At 36.1% G+C, this 22,000-nt stretch overlaps 1 protein-coding gene across 5 annotated transcripts in view; it reads left to right on the top strand.

The window, feature by feature from the left end:
- LOC136839372 (uncharacterized) overlaps positions 1 to 22,000 on the top strand; it is a 225,768-nt gene that overhangs the window by 97,481 nt on the left and 106,287 nt on the right. Inside the window, exon 1 of one of the 5 annotated variants that reach the window (XM_067105290.1) lies at positions 5,685 to 6,508. The exons of 3 other annotated variants lie outside the window; for them this stretch is intronic. The gene's annotated coding sequence lies outside the window, so the exon portion shown is untranslated. Of the gene's footprint in view, positions 1 to 5,684; positions 6,509 to 22,000 lie in introns of those variants that run through there. One more of the 5 variants, XM_067105287.1, reaches the window with a different exon arrangement.

Below are 22,000 nucleotides of genomic sequence, written 5' to 3'. Positions count from 1 at the left end.
CAGACTTGTGTCGCAGTTCCCAGCTTTTTTATATGATGTTCGCAAGCTACCATAGGTTACGTCGTGGTAGTTGCTGAAAAGTCTGTATTTTCCTCTTTGAGATTTAAATGCAAACGGAGGTGAGATGTCGTAGCCGTGTGTGCTCGGAAAACGGTCTTTTTTTATCCGAGTACTCATGGAATACGATGATATTTTATGACCAGGGTGCTTAAGTGAAGGGAGGCGGAAATGGAAAACATTGAATTATTAATGGGTTAGAGAGAAACAGAGGAGAATTAATAATGAGTTAGAGAGAAACAGAGCAGGTTTGACAACATATTGATGATTTTGTGTGAAGTGGAAGAGAAAAACAATGACTTTTCTAAGCAAACGAACCTATTTCAATTCGTAATTGGTGCTGTTTTCCTTCTGCGTTCGTCTGCATCACTTCTATCAACTTCGATTAAATATATGTGGAATTTTTATGTCGAACTCCTTTTACGTAACTCAGTCTTATGTATTGGTAAGTCCTCCAGCTTCCTAATGTACACTGCACAGGCGAACAATGGACTGTTGATTTTGTGGACTATCAGTAAATTAGCTGTTTCAGTCATTTTTAAAAGAAACTACATTTTGTCCTTCCAGTGCTCTCAACTGTGGTGCTGTGGTCATAACACGTCGAGAAAATGAAATGAGGCAGTTTTCGGATTGTTGAGCACCTTTTGGGAATGAGAGTGACAGCTGGAATTTCCCGAAAGACATAATTCTAGAGAAGCGTCTGTTCCTCATTCTTTGTCCTTCCTCTTACTTTCTGTCATCAGGACTCGATTACGGTGGATAGAGTCTCGTCCTGTGAACCTTTACACAAAAAACAATACAACAAACAGGTTATGAGCGATGCCATTTTTTCAGTATCCTCTGTCGCGACAGGGCGCATGCTAGAGTTCGATCAACAACAACAGCGAATTAGGGTTTTCTTTTTAAAGGAACAATTAATGTCCTGCGATTTTACAAGCAGCAGGTGGTATTTAGAAAATATACAGAGCATATAAAATCACAAATAGTGATTGATGTTACCGTGACATGAGAAGAGGTAATGACAATGTAGCAGTAAAATTAAAGCAGCCGAAACAAATTGCGCTCGGTTTTTCTCTCAAGTCTTACCTTAATGGTACTCTGTCATGGTACTTTCGGGAATGAATTTGACTATTGCCTTATGCCTCTTAGCTGCTTTTATAATCATCGCTCTTCCTTATTTGGCTTCTACCAGCTGTGTGAAGTTTCGATAAGCTTGTTATCATGGTAATATCCAACACTATATATAGATTTAAAAACTTTGTTTATGTTCTAAATACCGTGTACTGTTTGTCAACGCTACTTTATTACCTGGGTAAATTTTTAAAAGTCGTAAGACATTAAATGTGGGAAGTTTTATGTATTTTCCAAACAATGTCTTTTAGCGTGAACCACTGCGTTGCGCAGACCTTTGTGAAAAAAAAAATGTCGTATACTATGTTTGACAATTTTTTCGGGAATCCAAAGTATAGAGTCATCTCTGCCTAACATTCCGTTCGTTGTAGTGCCATATTACAACATTAAACCAATCATTCTAACAGGCAACCTACACCCGTGTCACATACCAATGTTGTTTAATGTTCCCAGTGACAAAATTTAACTTGATTGCAAAGCCCTTTTGCCTGACACTGCTCTAGCTTATTTTTTGCGATGTTTAATATTTTGCTGTTGCAAGTCTCTCGTTTGTATGTGTGTATAAATATATATATATATATATATATATATATATATATATATATATATATATATATATATATATATGTATGTATATATGTATGTATACACACACACACACACACATATATATATATATATATATATACATATATATATATATATATAAATATATATATATATATATATATATATATATATATATATATATATATATATATATATATATATATATATATATATGTGTGTATGTGTGTATATACATACACATACATACTTTTCATTCGAAATAAAAAACCTTCATCCTCTTCCCAAACAGTTATGTTTGCAGTGGTATAATTTGTACGATGCAGTAGGAGTAGTCTGCTATCTTCTGCTTCCATAATTAGTGCTTAAGAATTTGCAAAATCGAAAGAACACCTGCAAAAATTCATCGAATCAGCAAGATCTTTATAATGAAATTGCTATGGCAATGCAGTGATTAATAATTTAAAAACACCGTTGTGACTGTTTTGTGTGAAGGATGTAAATGTAAGCCACCTTGACATTTAAGCTAAATAAGTTTTCATAAAGTAGCTTTGTCGCTTTGTTGTAAGTTGTTATTACAAGTAGATTGCGGGGAAGGGGAAGAAAAAATGTATGTTTTTTTCGTGTTTATTATTTCCATGAGCAAAGCATTTTCCATAATCTGATAAAATTATGGAAAAGAACTTTTATAATTTTGGTGACCGGTTCATTGTGTTTCCACTTTAAAATACAGTTTAAAATGCTGTTAATCTTGTGAGAGATTAAATCATTTCCCTGTAGTATTACTCTTGGTGGGTAAACTGTAGGCACCAGTTAAGTATAATATAAAATCGAAAAGACGAAAGAATTGTCTAGTCGATGTGATTCATTTTTGCAATCCTTCATCTGTTCCATTACTTTTTCTGCCTTCACTTTTTGCTTGTCCTTCTCTACCTGTCATGAGCTTCCTCCGTTTAGAAAATATTACAGGAATTTTCTCTTTTGCTACACTTTTTTGGTTTTGTTTTGTTTTTGTTTCTTTACATTTACCTAGTTACTTGGGTTGTTTTATCCCGTCTGGTTTCCCTCACAAAGTAAGAGTATTATTTTCGTAAGCCAGATTCATATTGTTTCTCCAGCAATTGAGCTTGAATAGTGGTTTTAGGCCTATCTTTGTGCACTAAACATCGGAAAATGTCGATGTATTGATACTGAATCAAAGTTTTTCCTCTCAATACCGACTGCTGGAGGGCAACACCCCGTGCCTGCACATGGCCAGCTTCATCTGCAAACAACAGCAGCACTTTCTAATATTTATCCCATACTTTTTTTTTAACGGTGCCTGAACTGTATTTGGGTAGCTTTTCTTTGCTGCCTGCCTCGAAGCTTTCAACGCAGAGAAGTCAGAAAAGAAGTATAGAGATGAAATAGGCGTTTTCGCTATGAGACAAGTTCTCGTGCTTGCGCTTGCAATGCTGTTGCGGAATCCGGTGCAGAGATTGGAAAATATTGGGGACAAGTTTATCGGAAGAGGACAGGTTGACAGTAATAGTCGTTCAGTTTGTCTGGGGGAACGACAGCCCGCTCACGGTCCAGTTATTTTAAAGGTGAAATCTTTCTATCTGGACGAGGACACGGACTTTTGGAAAGGCTGCAAAAGTCGAAGTATGGCACCGGGAATTTTTTTTATGGAGAATTATTTTCCATGTGTGATGGAAAGTATGACGTTTCCGTTGTGTTTATGGCAAATGAATATGTTCACTTCGTCATGATATCAGGATTTTTATACCGAGAATGAGAAACTATTATGAAGTTTTGAACAGTAGGTCAAGTTATGTCTTTGCAGATGAAGCGTTTTAACCTTACCAGTGAGACAGACAAATATTTGAACTTCTTTGAAGATAAGCTGCAATCATTTCTAAGCTCCTCTAAGTAGAACTTAATAAAAAAATTTCCATAGATCCTCACTGGGTCATCTGTAATTTGGTTTTAAGGTTTTGTTGAGAGTGCCGTGCTCTAGAACACGCTGACTCGTTACCAGTATTCCACAAGGATATGACATAGGCATGAAGGATAGTCAGGTTTCCTCCGTATCCTCCATATTATACAACAGGAGCCCCATTCCACCTTGGTTCTATTTTAATTCTGCTTTTTCCTTTATTTTCCAACTCTTACATAACTGATACATTGCATTTGATCCACCTACCCTCTCTCTCGTCTAAACCCTTGCTATACTCTGTCTGTCAGTACTGTCATCTGTCTTACCTTTTACATCAAGTTCTTGACATACACATTCCCAAATGTATAACGTAACGCATTTCCATTAAAATTCCCATGGTTCTCTGTTACCCTTACCCTTATACAAAGGAATAATTTTATCTCACTTTTTAATCTATTTCCTTTCACAACCACACCGCAGCAACTTCTGGTGTCATACCAGTTTTCTGTATGTATATATTTGCTATCTTTACTTCCTCAACAGTCATTCCCACTCTTACGTCAGTCAGATCTGCTTTTTGTGTTGTCTACCTTTTGCAACTCCTTCAGATTCTCACTTCATTTACCAAGGCTGCATTTATTAAAAACAACATCTCCCCATTTGGATATTACATTCTGAGATCCATTTGTTTATTATCCTTGATGCACTTAGTACTCTATAGAATAAGTTCTTATTCTCCAAGTGTTCTTGCTCGCCTCCTTCCATCCATTTTTATTACTTCCCCTCTTTTCCTCTCTCACTTTCTTATTGATGAACGTATCCATCCCCATGTATACCTGTTAAGCAGTTTCCACTTACAGCTTTTTATCTATTTCATTAAGCCTCCAATTTCCTCATTCTACCTCTTAATACTCCTTTTACCTCCTGCTGTTCCTGTGACCCCATCATAGAATTTTACCCACCCCTCGTAGACTTAATTCACCTACGTGTCTTTGACCATAGTCCTCATTTCATACATTTTCTCCTTAAACATTTTTCTCGCTTCCTTATTACCAAATTGACTTCTCTTCATTACATCCACAGCCATGGTTTCGCTTTTTATTTAACTAAAAACTTATGCCCATCTTAACTTTTATTTTGGACAAGCGATGATCATTACACTCATAAATATGCTCTTTCATCAACTTTGAACTAAAACATAACCTAACCAACTCTCTTATGAATATGCTTCTTTTGGAATCGTGTTTTCAACAGTCAGGTTCCCCATCCAAGCACGTTTCCACTACGCTCTTTCAAGTTCCATTCACTCCAGGAACTCCAAAACTACCAACGCCACTGTCTCCTTCTTTCTTTGTCACCTACCATTGCATTTTAATCACCTGGAACAACCACTCTTTCATATTCTCCAAATTTAGACTCTCAGAAGCTTTCTTATTAATATCATCCTTTTCTTTCTTGGATAATATGATTTTTTTACAACCTTTAGGTGTTAATATCATTCTTTTCTTTCCTGGATAATATAAACTTATTTTTATAACCTTTTCCTCTGCCCCACTCAGTCTTAACTTTTATAACCTTTTCCTCTGCTCCACTCAGTCTTAACCATTCAGTCTTGTAGTAAACACATATGCACGCCATATCTCATCCTCATTGTCTTCCTGACTCTTTACTTGTTACCTTTTCGTGGCCTTAAATATTTCAGCTAAATAAACATGAAATCACTCTTTGTCCTTCCAATTCCTGGCTGACAGGTATGTCACAACCCATGGGTGACCATTCACTGTCAGTTTATTGACTAGTATTGGAATGTTGTCAATAATATTGATAGTGTTATGTGGTGGTTGAAGGGTTGTTCTTGAGTACTGAAACGACCACTTCAGCCTTATTGGCATTTTAGTGAATGAGTATTGTTAGCCACCGCCATCTGGTAAGACTGTAGGATATTCCTCATTTCTAGTTTTGTTGTCTTAGTGGAAACGTCTTACAAACTGGGGAGGGAGGCCGAAAGGACTTTTTTTTTTTTTCTTTTTTTTTTTTTTAGTGCATTTACATATACAGAGACATACCCTCTGAGTCAGGGGTCGGCAACCTTTTGGAGAGAGCGGGCCAGACTGCTATGGAGTGTCTCGGAGGGAGCCCATGATATCAAATCTATTATAATAAATTGTCTTGACCTCAGACAGCTCTGTCTAGAAGGCTGCCTTGGTCTGGAGGTTTAAAGAAAAAACAAAGAAGTTAATGTAATATTATCTAAACAAGGCTCTTTATTTTACTTCAGGAATAACAGGGTACAACTAATTTCATCAAAAAAAAAGTAAATTCATTAGTACAAACGGAATACGGTTAGAAATGGCAAATTAGTTAATGAGACACTTGTTTCTGCTTATTGTTCGATAACATGTCCACATCCTTAATGGCTTAAACTAGATAACTGTTAGATAATTAGTGTCCAGGTTTTTAGTTGGCAGGCCGGACTAAAATCTCTCGTGGGCCTGGGGTAGCCGACCCCTGCTCTAAGGAGAAGATTGATCTGAAGAATATAGACATGTAAAAGGAAAAAGATGACTACAAGATTCTCATACAGAAGTACAGGGAAAAATACCATGACGCTGGTATTCATGAGGTCAAGCAGGAGTTTAACTCATTAAGGACGAACTTCCGAAAGGAACTGCGAAAGTTTCCTGCCTGAAAGAAGTCGGGTGTAGGATCTGATCAGGGATGTTCATGAGAACACGTTGTGGCATTACGGTGAAATGGCATTCCTTCAAGATCAAGAAACGCCTTCGGAATTCATTAGCATAGTGGATGATTAAGATAACAGGGACTGAAATGAAAGTAAGTGTTTCTCGCTCTTCCTGTAATTGTACCGATGTATCAGCGATGTGGCATGACAATAAAGCTGTTACAAACAAATCTTAAAACATTGATGAATACATGAAAGTAAAGATATGTAACATTAACATTAGGTGTGATGGGTAGACAGATATATCAGGCAAGGGTTAGTGTAACCGTGTTTTTTTTTATTTAATACATAGCTATAGACAGGTTTGGGGTCAATTGCCATCCTGGCTATTCCATAAAAAGTAAGGTTATAATAAGAAATATTACTTACAAAAACGGATAGAATTATCTGTTGACATAAGAATCAAAAAAATAAATCAGCTCTTGCATAAAAAATGATAATAAGTGGAATCTGGATTGGAGGTAAAAATATAATAAACTTATTGTATGAATACACAATTTATAAAGCTAATTTTCTCTCTCTCTCTCTCTCTCTCTCTCTCTCTCTCTCTCTCTCTCTCTCTCTCTCTCTTGGACAGGTCGGTATAGTTCTCTCTCTCATACTTGTCCGAATCTCCGGCCGAACACTGAAGAATTAGAGGAATTTATTTCAGGTGGATTCATTTCTCGGTAAATGATCAGCTGTTTTCTAATTCGTAAAATAAGGTATACTTTTTACTCACACACATACTTGTCCGGGAACACTGTGGGAACGGGGCGCCACTAAATGTCAGTTTTTCTCGTGGCTGGCATGTTGAAATTGTCACTTTAAATGAAGAAAGTACACATTGTACAGTATTACACCTGAATGACAAATTTCACTCAGTCTATTTGGCCTTGGCCTATTGACTTTGGATTATTATGACTTCCGTTTACTCTCGTATTTCAAAATTTACTTCGTATTTATCGACTCGCTCTCTCTTGCTGTCTGTCTTTTGAACATGGTCATAATTTAAAATTCTCTCTCTCTCTCTCTCTCTCTCTCTCTCTCTCTCTCTCTCTCTCTCTCTCTCTCTGAGAAAAACTAGTCTGTACATGTTTGGAGTACAAGTTTGTCAATTTATGTTACTATTTTTGCAGTGTTTTTTGTTTCCAGCCAACATTTGCTTTTGGTTCATCCAGCTGATGTATTTTGGATTCAGAAGATAATATCCATTTATCTGTATATATTTTTCAGTGTTTATACGAATTGAACTGTTGAACTGATGAAGGCTTATATATATATCCATCATCCAAGGCCGATGTATTTTACACACAAATATATATATATATATATATATATATATATATTATATATATATATATATATATATATATATATATATATATATATATATATATATATATATATATATATATAATATACATATATGTGTGTATATGTATATATAGCCTATATTTCCTTTGTATCTAATTTTTCGCTAATCGCGAAAGACTGTTAGTGTCCGTTCAGGTTTGCAAGCGAGTTGACGTTTTTTTTTCATATTCTTTGAGAGTCTGTCTTTTAATGATAATAGAATCAACAAGAAACTCTTACTCTTCCTTCCTGTCCTCTGCAGTTGTGTAACAGGTCGACCGAATTTTACAGTTCTAAGAAGCTTAATGACACCGCAGATTAACTGGCCCTTGTTGGCACTTGCATTTCATTTCAAGGGTGAGACTAATGTCGTATCTAGATGCGTCCGACCTAAAACTCAGTATTGGCAGACCCGTCACTTTGGGCAGGCGGGCTTTGTCCCGATTGACTGTCGGTTACTCTCAGTTTGCAGGGAGTTATTGCCGTAAATTGTACCCAGGGCAATATAGCTGTCACGCCTCGAGTGATCTGGTTGGCTGTGATTGGCTTTCCCCAGAGTTATTGACACCTTTTTCGTTTTTCTTTCTATTATTTTTTTCCCCGAAAGATTTGTTGCTGCTGTTGCACAATCCTGTTTTACTTTTCGATTTCTTTTGTGTGTGTACGTGAGTATGCGCATGTTGCATTTGGCAGAACGGATAACACTGAAGATGGCTCGGTCGTTTATGTTTTTATGTTTGTTTGTTTGTTTGTTTGCAACGTCATTGGTTAGTATACCTCCTTTTGTTGAAGGTTTACTTGTTTGCCTTCCTTATCATAATAGTATCATCGAATTGATGAAAATCAAGATAATTGATGAAAATCGTATATATATATATATATATATATATATATATATATATATATATATATATATATATATATATATATATATATATATATGTAATCTATCAATGATAGCCATTTCCCCTACACGGGATGCATGGAAAAACCACACAGCAGTTAGTGTCTCACTCATACTTTCAAGTGCTGAACCGTTATATATATACACATATATATTATATAATTATATATTTATATGTAGTGTATGTATGTATGTATGTTTAACAGTGATCACTCTGACTCATGGTTTTTATGTCCAGCTTTGCCACGAGAAAAAAATGAAACGCTGGATGTAAATCCTAACCGGTTGCAACTTTCATAGGACTGATGCATATGGTAGACATTTCCAAAATATAAGCTAGCAAACATATTTGAAGTCTCTACCATTATATATCAGTCCCCTGAAAATGGCATAGTTATGAAGTCTGAACTGGTGAAGGCTTACACCTATTGTTTTTTTCCCCTGTTGTAAAGTTTTATATGTATGTATGTATGTATGTATGTATGTATGTATGTATGTATGTATGTATATGTTTTATATACATATTTGCATACACTTGATGCATACGAATTGCCCTTCTGTAGTTAGTGATGCAGCTATTTACCAAAGACAGTAAGACTTGGTCAACTTGTTAAATTGTTCCTGTTTCTGGAAATACAGTCAATGATCTTATTCGAAATTCTCACCTTTCCATGGACAGATTTTTGCCAAAGTATGAAGATATGCTCTTTCTCTCTCCGTGAAGACTGCGTTCCCTTTGTAGAACAGTCTCAAGTTAATCCAGTCTCACCTCACGCTGCAATCCCGTATAAAGAGCCTATTCCCATTTGCCGACGTCTCCTCCTGCCCATCCAATATCTTCCCCCAACCTTCCCCCCACTTCGCACCTACAACTCGCATTTCTAGCTTTGCCTTGCCACAGCCATCTTCACAATAGTCGGGTATTATTGGCAGTAATACTGTGGTGAACGTGAGGTCCTTGCAGAACGAGAGAGAGAGAGAGAGAGAGAGAGAGAGAGAGAGAGAGAGAGAGAGAGAGAGAGAGCCTTGTGATGCATTGTGTATGAGTCAGTGAGTACATGATTGACGGTTAAGAATGACGTGAATCATGATGATTCTGGCAAATATGGTCCTCTTTTCTTTGGGGTTGCTTCTTGATTTTAAAAGGCTCTTATTATGATTGAGGCACTTCACTGCTGGATGGAGGGATTTAGGTTCTCGTTTTGAGGTTGTATGGTTAGGATAAGGACTATTTTTCATTTTTTATTCATGTTTGTGGTAGAACAAAAATACACTTTGAAAATGATGGCAACTTAGAACATTTTCGTCTTCTCAATTTATTTTAAATTTAGTCATAGGAAAATGTACTCATTTTTTTCAGTTCGTGAAATTTTTCTACATTTGTTACATTTTTTTTTTATGTAACTACTTGAGAGGCGTTTCTCACACACACACAAACAAATGAAGCTTAAACAGTCCCGGTTCCTTTAACAAAAGCGGCCACACGATACTTACCTAGATTGCCTCTCAGCTGGGTTAGCCGATTTGGTGATAGTTAATTTTTGTTAGGTCTGCTAATAAAGTGAATTAACTTTGTCAAAGGATTTGCTGTTCGATATTCATTCACGGTTTTTTTTTTACCTCTTATATTTTTATCCTGTAAAAGTAATTGTAAATCTTGTTGTCGTCACGGCTTACTTTTTTATTATTGCTGTTGTCTTTGTGTAGTCATTGATAGTATTATTTTCGATATATAATTTTTATGCAGATCGTATTATTTATTGGGAACATTGGCGTGTCATATATAGGTGTATAAGATTTCAAATTGACATATAATCTGATTAAGAGTTCAAGCATGACAAATAACTAAATAATATTACTAAAAGTTATAGTTCGCATTACTACAATTAAAATTTTTTAAGAATGAAGAACCTTAAGATAGCAGTAAAAGATACAAAAAGCCTTGTGGTTATTAAGCGTGATATAAAAAGCTGAAAAGCTTCAAATTTTTTAATCTTTATTTTTTTCGACAGGAGAGATTCTGGCGTATAGTATTCTTGAACCGTTGTCGAGTTTAACCCAAGGGAAAAAAATATGAGTTACTAGTATTATATTTTCACATGTTTGAGAAAGATTTATCTTTCGGTTCAGCCCCAGCTTAGGCCTACCCATCTGCGGCAGGCCTATGCGTTTTAAGTTATATTAGGTTAGGGAGAGCTAATATCCGTTATGGCTGCCTTCCCTTGAGTAGTGCACATAATTGCTGTCTCAAAGGCTCCCTTCAGCAAGAAAAGAAAGGGGGAACACTGCTGTCTTTTCTGTGTTCTTGTGTTTGTCTGTATAAAGGGCGCCCCTGTGTTAGTGTGTTCTCACAGGTGTGTTCATGCATTGTACGTAAACCTTTTAATTACTTGTTCATATTCTGCATTCGTATATGGTAATATTTATTCCCATTATGTAATTATTGAATGTGTGTGCAGGTGTTTGTGAAGTACAAATTCAAATACCACCGATAATTTAACGTACTGCTTTAGGCCTATGAGGACACATGTTTGCGCTCCAAGAGTAATTGGGAGCAGGAATGCAAACTTCTCGTTATACTAAATGGAAGATGCGGCAAGACAGGAAATAACTAGAACTGCCATTTTTGTTATTGCCTACAGAAATAGCAGAGTTGGACTTAATTTTCAGAAAGATTATGCTAGAATTGGAATTTCACATTTAAACTGCCCATTTCGGTGTCTCTCAGCCCTCAGTGCACGACATGCACTAGACCACTTGCAAGTAAGAACGACTGAGTTAATATACATAACTGAAGATTTGTGGTGTCTGATTTTTTTATAATCCGCATGCGATAGAAGTCGACTTAGTAGTGTTATGTAAATTAGTGAACGATGCAGTCTGTATTACTGAAGTTTTCAATTCAGTATTATTCTTGATTGACATTTTAGTATTGAGAGGGACTGAATTAAGGAAAACACTGATAATGGGCTACTTAATTTAACCATTTTCCTGAATATAAATTACTGTACGTGTATGATGTTCACTTATTCAGTTTATTTTGTCTTCACATTTTCGCCCCAGTGGTTTTTGTGATTTAAGAAAGTAGCATAATGGAATGAGAGTGAAGGATGCTTCCTATTTATTCTGGCCACCTTTTCTAAGTGTCTGTCAGTCTTAAATACTGCCTTCTCCCCAACCCCAACCCCTGCTCCTCCAGCGAAGTAGTTTTTTCGTTAAACTAGAAAACGAAAGTAATTTCACCTTGGAATGAACTCTGTGCATCTTAAAAATTGCCTTATAATAAGCAAGATTCACCATCCACTCAACTTTCCTTCGTTTCTCATACCCCTCTCCCCTACCCTTGCTTTATATTAGTGCCGAAATTGGGTTTGGGTGAGGACCGGCTTAAAAACCATTTGCGTGGGTCATTTCCCCCCTCCTCTCCTTCTTAAAATGAGATCTGGGGATGTTATGGGAAAGTGGGTAAAGCGAAGCCTGGCGGTAATTGGGAGATTGTTTAAGGTTACAAGAAAAAGGAGAAGGAGGAAAAGAAAAACTCTCGTGATTATTGGTGTGTGTGTGTGTGTGTGTGTGTGTGTGAGGGGGTTTAGAGTGACACCGTGTGGGTTTATCCGCAGATGAGGGTTGAGGCAGGGTCCTGTATGAAGTAGATTGTCTTAGTCTGTTCTTTATGAGGCAGCAAGTCCTCGTTTATTCTCTCTACTCACTTTTACGCCGATCTGAGGGTCCTGTTCCCGTGGGTGTCGCGTATTGCAGTTGCTCAAATGTTACCTATTAAGTCCATGATTGTACTAGTCGTCTTCGGTAGTTTGCGAGAGATTGAGAGTTAAGATTGTATGTATGTATATATATAATATATATATATATATATATATATATATATATATATATATATATATATATATATATATATATATATATATATATATATATATATATATATATAATATATATATATATATAAATATATATAATATATATATTTATATATATATATATATATAATAACAGGACCTCAGTTAAGCAGGATATATTCAGAAAAAGTTACAAGCTTTTTTTTCTTCTACCAAACGATGGTGACATTTAGTCCTGGAAAGCTTGTAACTTTTCTGAATACATATCCAGTAGATAACATCCTGTTGAACTGAAGTCCTGTTATTAATTGTATTAATGCACAGAACAATTGTGCAAGTGATAAACTTTAATATATATATATATATATGTGTGTGTGTGTGTGTGTGTGTGTGTGTACATTATATGTATGTATGTATATGTACATATATATATATTTATTTACTTATTTTTTTATAAGACACCTGCGAGTTCGATAATTAGTAATCAGTGGTTAATTCGTGTTCTGTCTCACTACAATCTATTCATTTTCCGTAAACTTTCGAGAGAATTAGCATTTACAAGGAATTTGATAAAGTACACAGCAGTGTCCTGTTTCTTTACATTAACCGTTCTACCTCTTTTCCATGATTTTTGAACCTCACCCACTCATTTGGAGTGATTAGGTTCTTTTCAAAAATCATCCTTCGTCGCTCCGAACTTTCTCTGGAACTTATTCTCAGTTTTTATAAATCTTGTCAAGAGTTGTTGATTGATCAGCTCCATGTCTCTGGTTAAGGCTTTCCATTAACATTAGAGAATTCTGAAAATCAATTCTCAGCATCATGTGGTCTATTGTTATGTTCATTTATTATCCTGTTTCGGTAGACTTAGCCGATAATGAAGTTCTTTGTTTTTCAGTATCAGATATTTCTCATATCACAGTGGAGATCCAAAATCTAATAAAGGCATTTGGCTCCAAGACTCAGTTTTTGCTTGTTTATTCATTCAGATTCCTACTTAGTGAGAAACGCAAGTTCTCTCGAAAGTTTACGGAAAATGAACAGATTGTAGTGAGACGGAACACGAATTAACCACTGATCACTCATTATCGAACTCGCAGGTGTCTTATAAAAAAGTAATTAAATATATATATATATATGTACATCTACATACATACATACATATAATGTACACACACACATATATATATATATATATATATATATATATATATATATATATATATATATATATATATATATATTAAAGTTTATCACTTGCACAATTGTTCTGTGCATTAATACAATTAATAACAGGACTTTAATTCAACAGGTGAAAACTGCTTAACTAAAGTTTTTATCACTGCGATTTGATGTTGAAATGGCTCCCCTTAAGACGAGGAACAGTATAGGCGCATACCCTTAACCAAGGTCTATAGACCTTGCCCTTAACATTCCAGATAACTCAGTTGACTTAATCAGTGGATTAGGCACCAGGTACTGGTGAAGGTTTTGGGGAAGAGGAAATCAAGGAAAAGATATAAAAAACAGATGTAAGTAAGGGGTACTCTGTCGAAATGTATAGTGTACTTTAATACTAAAAATGAGCGATCTCAACGAGTGGATCTCTCTCTCTCTCTCTCTCTCTCTCTCTCTCTCTCTCTCTCTCTCTCTCTAGTAATAACCTCTTTAAACGAAGCTACAGTATCTGAAAAGACCTAAAAGAGTTTGGATGGCATTAGACACAAAAAAGGAAGAAAAAATATTGCTCCAGAACAGGTTGCATTGATTTCTGTTAAGGAAGGACTTACGATGTTTGGAGGATTGGGAACCGTTGAATAAAATACGATTAATTAAGTATTACCAGGTGTATGTGAAGTAAAACAGCGTTGCCTTATGGTGGTGCCTTTGGTATTTGTTTTACAGTTTTCTGTAATATAGTGAGAACATTAAAAGGAAACAAAATTCCCAGACAGAATTTTCAATATTTTCCGTTAATATATTTTTTACTTAAATGAGACGGTACAGAGGCCCGTTATTTTCGAACTTCAAATGTAATGATAATAGTAGTAAAATCATTTTTCCCTTAAATTATCAATTGAATATTTTCAGATAATCTTCATCGTATTACGGTGATTGTGATAATTCCGTAAGTAGTTTTATAACTTGTCACTGTATCCTTTATAAAAGTTTGCTATTGGAAGTACGCAGATGGGAATAACTACAATAAATGTTAAGTTACTTAAAAAATTTAAATTGATCCTTTCATATATTTTCAAAACATTGTGTCCGTGATGACATAATTGTTTTAAAAGTGTGTGTGGACATGTATATCGCTGTGTTAATCATGTGAAGTACAATTTATTTTTTTAATCCATGAAAAACAGGTAGAATGAGGACATAAAAATGGCTAGTTTCTGAGGAAACAGATAATACTAATTACTTTGCATCTTCCTAGATAAATTAGGTTTGCGAGCTATTTATATATTCTAAACGTTGATTTTTAATGCTACCATCCTATTTTCATCTTTTAGTATTTCTGGTAGTTTATTCCATTGAAAATGGCCTTCTGACATTAACAGCCTTATCAACAATTTGTGGTTTAGTTTTAGCGATTTGTAGGTACTGATCTGGTTTAGTTGTTCTCTGTGTATAATATTTCCAACTGGTAGGACAAATGACACCCTGTCCGAGACGTAACCATTTGCCTCCATAAACATAAATGTCAGCTCACCACACTGCAGTTGTCCATTCACTTAAGTCATTCCAGTTTTCTAACATAAGTTGTAGTGTGGTCATGTTTCCGTCCTTATACCACAACCACTTTTTTTCCACACTTTTTTTAACTCACTTTTATTACTTATATTGCAAGCTTCCAAATTTATTAACCAGCCATTTTTCTTGTATGATCATCAAGCATCACTTTATTTCAAGTTAAGAAGAAAAGTAGTTTTGCATTTTCCATACCTAATCTTTGCGCTTGTTACAAGATAGATAATTGTCTGAGATCAGCCTCAGGTCTTTGTATTAATGTTTTGGTCTTACTTCTACGGAACCTACCTACCTTGTTATATCATTTGGTGTGATAAATCCTCAAGATCCTGTGAAAATGGAGTTTTGTTAGTTTACCTTTAAGCCACTTTCCGGAAAATATCTATTTACGCATTCCTTTGTTTCCATTTATTTTGATAAAGAATCTTGGGTTTTCAGTTTTCAAAGGAAGTAAGAATTGCGGATCATCTGCAAACTGCACAGAGGCACTATCACTCAAGACGATGTGCGCGTTATTTAAACAGACTACTTGTGTAGCGATTATTTATTCGCCACCAGTCTTCAGTATTATAAACAAAGTCGATGCTTTAAAAGAAAAAAATCAGCTCTAAATCAGAGCCGAAAACCCACAGTGTATGAAAACAGTGCATGTGGTATGAAATGTGGTTTTCTTTGGCCTGTTTGTACTTTTAAAATGTCCCCAGATGTCTTCGGGCTGTATGTGATGCCATCATTATTAACTGACTTGAAGTGATTGTCAGGTTTTCTTCTTTTTTTTTTTTTTTTTAATTTTCTAATTTCCGCCAAGGTCCACATATATGTCCATTGTTCCCATCTCCATCATTTTTTCAGGTACAAGGTGGAAGGGGAAGTTGACAGGGGAAGAGAGGGTAGGTGGAAGGACTTCCACGTGGCCTGTGTCTCACCATTGTTTACAAACAATTAGTGACACAGGCTGTCCATGGTCCATAAGGGGAATTGAAGGCCCCGTCCCATCCTTCTGACTCCGTCCTGCCCTTCCCCTCCACGAAAAGCCAAACAAGTTCGGGCCATCTTGCAGATGTTGATTTAGGCCGAGAGAGGTTCTAGCGGAGATGACTTGCTCTGCTAGATTAAATGTATACATCACTGTGTGTGTGTGTGTTTGTGTCCGTAATGTATACATTAATTTTGAATATACATGCGTTTGTATGTGGCTGGCATCTCTCTCTCTCATTATGTATGCATATATCTCTCTCTCTCTCTCTATCTATCTATATATATATATATATATATATATATATATATATATATATATATATATATATATATATATATATATATATATAGATATATACACATATATACATACATACATACATACATACATACATACACACACTAACATCCTCCTCCTTTTCATTTCTCTCTCTCTCTCTCTCTCTCTCTCTCTCTCTCTGACATCAGTGACAGAGGCGATTGCAAACATTTCTTGATTGTAGATCACCGAATCGATGACCGTAATTTACGCATATAAAGTGATTAATGCCGTTGCAGATCCAATAAACAATGTGATATGTCTGCGAACAAATAATCAGAACAGTATGCACCGAAAGTAACACCTAGTTTGGTAACTGAACTATGATTTTGTAGCAATTCCTCGAAATTAAATGTAAGCCTAGTTTCAATGTTTGTCTCCCACTGACGATTTTTGTTATTTTTTCTCCTTGAATGTTTTGTAAATGTTTTTGTTGCCTTTCTAAGGATGGTAGTTCCTCGTTGGGAGAGTGGGTTCCGTTCTCATCTAGCACTCTGCTGGCCGCGAGTTCGAATCTCCGACCGGCCAATGAAGAATAAGAGGAATTTATTTCTGGTGATAGAAATTCATTTCTCGCTCTAATGTGGTTCGGATTCCACAATAAGCTGTAGGTCCCGTTGCTAGGTAACCAATTGGTTCTTAGCCACGTAAAATAAATCTAATCCTTCGGGCCAGCCCTAGGAGAGCTGTTAATCAGCTCAGTGGTCTGGTTAAACTAAGACATACTTAACTCCTAAGGATGGTGACCGCGAATGGGGAAGGGTGATCACTAAATTAGTCTTACGTTCCATTTCGAGCTCACCTCTCTTCCTGGCTTGGGTTAACGCGCTCTAATTTCTGCTGTCGAAAGACTGCCATAATAATAATAAAAATAATAATAATAATAATAATAATAATATTATTAATTATCCATAACTTTTAAGCAACACTACTGACGATGTGGTACCTGAAAGCTTGATGAGAATTTTTAATTAGGGAAATAAACACATCTTGGTATCAGCCTGAGAGTACGTATTCATCTCTTGGGCACGGGTAAAGAGCAAAGTTATCGTATTACATCAAAGACATCCTGCCAGGGTTCGGTTTGTTTTGGAAACACCTGAACAGCCTTTATTGAACTCGAAAGAATAATGAAATACAGAAACGTCAACTCCTCTCAAAACAAAGGCATACTCAAAACAGCGCTGCGTGCATACATTCCAAACAGACACATAATAGTCACTTTGTTTTGAGAGGGCAACGGGGGGCATCCCCAGATGGAGACGTCAGGTGCTCGTGTGTTGTTATTTGACAGTTGCTGGAAGAAAGGAAAAAGACGACGTCGTGGTTTTTCAGATATGAAGGACAATGGGAGGACTGGAGATTTAAATGTAATTCTCGTTCGTGTTCAGTTCTTGTGAGTTTGGGCTTACTTCTGGCCATGAATGCACTTTAGTTACTGGTAATAAATCATTAATCAGGGAAAATTATTAATCAGGGACCTAGTGTTTTTCATCCAGTCGTAAGCTTTGGAATTCTCCTCCAACTTTTGTTTTTCCTGATGCTTACTAATAGTTTTGTAAGCTTAACTTGTTTTCCGTCCGAGCGACTTCTTCATTTGAATAGTTGAAGACATAAAATGGCAAACTACATCTATTACGTAATTGTAATAGCCACAATGCCCTCTTAACTTTCTCGAATTCTTCGCGCTTTTTTGGATACACTTGTCACTACAAAGCCTTAAGACCCAAGTGCAAAAAATATGAAGAAATTCTGATGTGCGGTAGCGGGACTCTCGTGGTCAGGCCGACAATGGTACCTTGTTCTGATTAGAGGACCCGGGTTCGTTTCCCGCTACCACATCAGAATTTATTCATATTTCTTGCACTTGGATCTTAAGGCTTTGTAGTGACAAGCTTATCCAAAAAAGCACGAAGAATTCGAGAAAGTTGAGGGCATTGTGGCTATTACAATTACATATGTACCTGATAAAAAGTGACCAGTAGATTCTACATTGATATTTCTTCTATTACTTTTAAAGGGGTTCATATGACAACCCGAGACATTTAAAGATACTTTTATATACTTCTTTATTCCTAATCTTGACAATGACACGACGATTACACGTCCCGATAATGGAGAGCTTCTGAAAGAAGGTGCCAAGAATTAGTTTACTTGCAGTGCTTCTTTTAAATGCTTGTCATTGCAGTTTAGCCAACGGTGTATATATACCGTATACCGTCTTTCTTGGCTTTTGAAATTATACCTGTTTCTTAACAGGCGGCCTTATCTTATCTGCGATAGAAACCTTTCTCTCTCTCTCTCTCTCTCTCTCTCTCTCTCTCTCTCTCTCTCTCTCTCTCTCTCTCTCTCTCTCTCGTTTTATTCGTGCTTTGACTTGGCGATGGCAATATTGCATAAGCTGCGTCTATCAGTAGCGTAAGTTCAAGAAAATTCTTTATAAGACTGGGGCACTGTTGGCATTACTAAAGGGTGCTTGCATCGTCCCTTCTGCCCCTAACTGCATCTCAAATTTTGTCTTTTGCTTTGAATCCATTCCCGCTTCCTTTCTTCAGGCTTACTGTCCAGCTTCTCGGTTCTTAGTGCAACTGTGGGGTTTTCTCCGAGTTTCGCCTTTAGATCCGTGTCTTCATCTCCTTTATCTTCTGGATCTCTTTATCCAGCTGTCCAACCACTCCAACTCCTTTTTTTTTCACAGTCTTAAGCACTCAGTGGCCGAGCGTGCCCCAGGGCTTGTCTTGAGAGTTTAAAATTTCAAAAAGTCATCAGTAATATGCAGGGGTAATGGAAAGCCCCAGTTAGGCTAACATTTCTCTGTCATGAAAGAAGGACTATCCCTTAACATTAGATATATTATGAACTTTCCATAGTGTCCAGTGCTTGCAATAACTATAAAAAAAAAGATTCAGAGCATTATTGTTCAAAGCCGCTAGGAAGCATTAAGAACGTGTTTCAGGACTTAATTTTTTTCACTGATAAAAAGCTATTAAACTTTCATGATGGACCTTGTTAAGACTATATTGCAGTGCATTATGTTGTCAGTAATATCATCACCATGCCCCTGTAACTACAGAGTTGCAAGTTTGATGCGTTCTGTAAATTAGGATGTTAAAAGTATAATTTTATCGATGATTGCTTATAAAAGCTGTAGTATATTGCAATTTACTACTGAATTTCAGTCATTCATTGACGTTTGTCAATTATTTTGTAGCTCATCAGTTTCATTTTAGTCGCATGAAGTTACCTGAAAAATCATATATCCGTTTCTTCTCCCCCATCCCTTCTCTTTCTTTAATTCACCTGAGCTGAAAGCTCAACCAAGCTCTTCTGTTCAAAATTTGCGTTGTGCATGTCTATCTGTCTGGATTAAGCCTTTCACATTTTCGACTTCTGCAGGACGTCTGGATCTGTTTTGTCCAAAACTTGTTCAGAATACCGTGGGGTAAAGGAGGCTCCAAGGGAAGATGTTTATCTTTAGACCTTGGGAAAAATAGGGTGGATCTTTTGAAACCCTTCTTCTGTTGAACCACCGAGCCAGTAATGACAAAAACTACATGAAAGCTTCCGTTTATAGTTTAGCTCTCTGGGCCAACAATGGAGCCAGAAGAAGGGTTCAAAGCTTGCACTGGAATTAGGACTACGGTTTGTGAAATGAACAATCATCACCGTTTAGATTCAAGATTTTGTAAAACCACGGCCCTCGAAGCAAAGTAGGGTCAAAATAGGGGTCCAGAGTTTTACATAGGGTTTTTCTCAAGACCATCAGGGTTACAATTTGTCATGTGCATTTGCTATCATCCATATTTAGTGTAGATTCAGTTCTGTTCAAACGGTGGTCACATGGACCAGGGTAGGGCCACAATAGAGGTCGAGAGTTTTACAGAGGGATGTTTTGTGAAAATTTAAATCATCACCATAAGGGCAGTGAGGTGGCTCAGTTGTCAATTTGGCCCAGTGAAACTTTCGCTATTTTTACCTTTTGCTGACCCCACTTCTTCATCTGCTCTTGGTTTTGGTCTTCTGACAGATATAATTACATAATGTTAGACTTGCGACCGACGTCTGATGAATATATATATATATATATATATATATATATATATATATATATATATATATATATATATATATATATATATATATATATATATATTATATATATATATATATATATATATATATATATATATATATATATATATATATATATATATATATATATATATATATATATATATATATATATATATATATATATATATATATATATATATATATATATATATATATTTTTTTTTTTTTTTTTTTCGAAAGCCAAACGGATGGGCAGCTTAATTCAATGTCATTTTATAGCCTTTGCATAAAAGTGAGGTTGAGCCACGAATGAGAGGAATTTTATGAATTAACTTGGTCTGGATTTTGAGTATTTTGAGTACCTTTAGTATATTTTTTGTGCTTTAATACTCTCTCTCTCTCTCTCTCTCTCTCTCTCTCTCTCTCTCTCTCTCTCTCTCTCTCTCTCTCTCCTGCTAAGTTGCAAACTTTTATGTACAACTAAAGGAACCTTTTCCTTATATCCTCTCTCTCTAGTCTCTCTCTCTCTCTCTCTCTCTCTCCTGCTAAGTTGCAGACTTGTATGTACATTCAAATAAACCTTTTATTTTATACTGCGTAGTGACTCCTCTCTCTCTCTCTCTCTCTCTCTCTCTCTCTCTCTCTCTCTCTCTCTCTCTCTCTCTCTCTCTCGCTGGGATATAATCCTTTCTCGGTCACTTCCCTTCCGTCGAACTTCGCGTAATTTTCCTAAACTTTCTGCCTTTCCCTTTTACGCTACCTGGTTGCTGTCCTATTTTTTCCTGCAGCTTCGGACTTTCCTTAGTTCGCCTTAATGCACTCTCACATTTGGCTATTTTATTTTCACATTTGCATTTTTTGCTGTTTTCAGTTTGATGTTCTCTTTTTGCAGTTTTATTTGAGTTATTTTCCTTGGCTGCTTTATTTTTGTATGCGGTTATTTTTCGTTTTCCTCTCAGGGTACGACAAGAAGCTCTTTCTTATTTTCTCGTTTTAAACGACTCTCTCTCTCTCTCTCTCTCTCTCTCTCTCTCTCTCTCTCTCTCTCTCTCTCTCTCTCTCTCTCTCTCTCTCTCTCGTACACATTTAGAAATTTCATCTTGAGAATGAAGCCGCTCTCTCACTCCCTCTCTCTCTCTCTCTTGAGGTTTTCGTTTTAAAAGTTTATACAGTACAGCTCGTCTCTCTAGCCCTCTCTTTACTTGATTGTGTCACCTTCGTTTTCTAAAAAGTCAGAGAGAGAGAGAGAGAGAGAGAGAGAGAGAGAGAGAGAGAGAGAGAGAAGCACTTACACTTATTTCTCTGATATCGTATTATTTGAACGAATTCTTGCGGGTGTTTTTCTTCAAAATCGACATTATTATGA

Source organism: Macrobrachium rosenbergii, chromosome 6, assembly GCF_040412425.1.
Source record: "Macrobrachium rosenbergii isolate ZJJX-2024 chromosome 6, ASM4041242v1, whole genome shotgun sequence".
Taxonomy (NCBI): domain Eukaryota; kingdom Metazoa; phylum Arthropoda; class Malacostraca; order Decapoda; family Palaemonidae; genus Macrobrachium; species Macrobrachium rosenbergii.
This window is presented reverse-complemented; position numbering and strand designations above follow the sequence as displayed.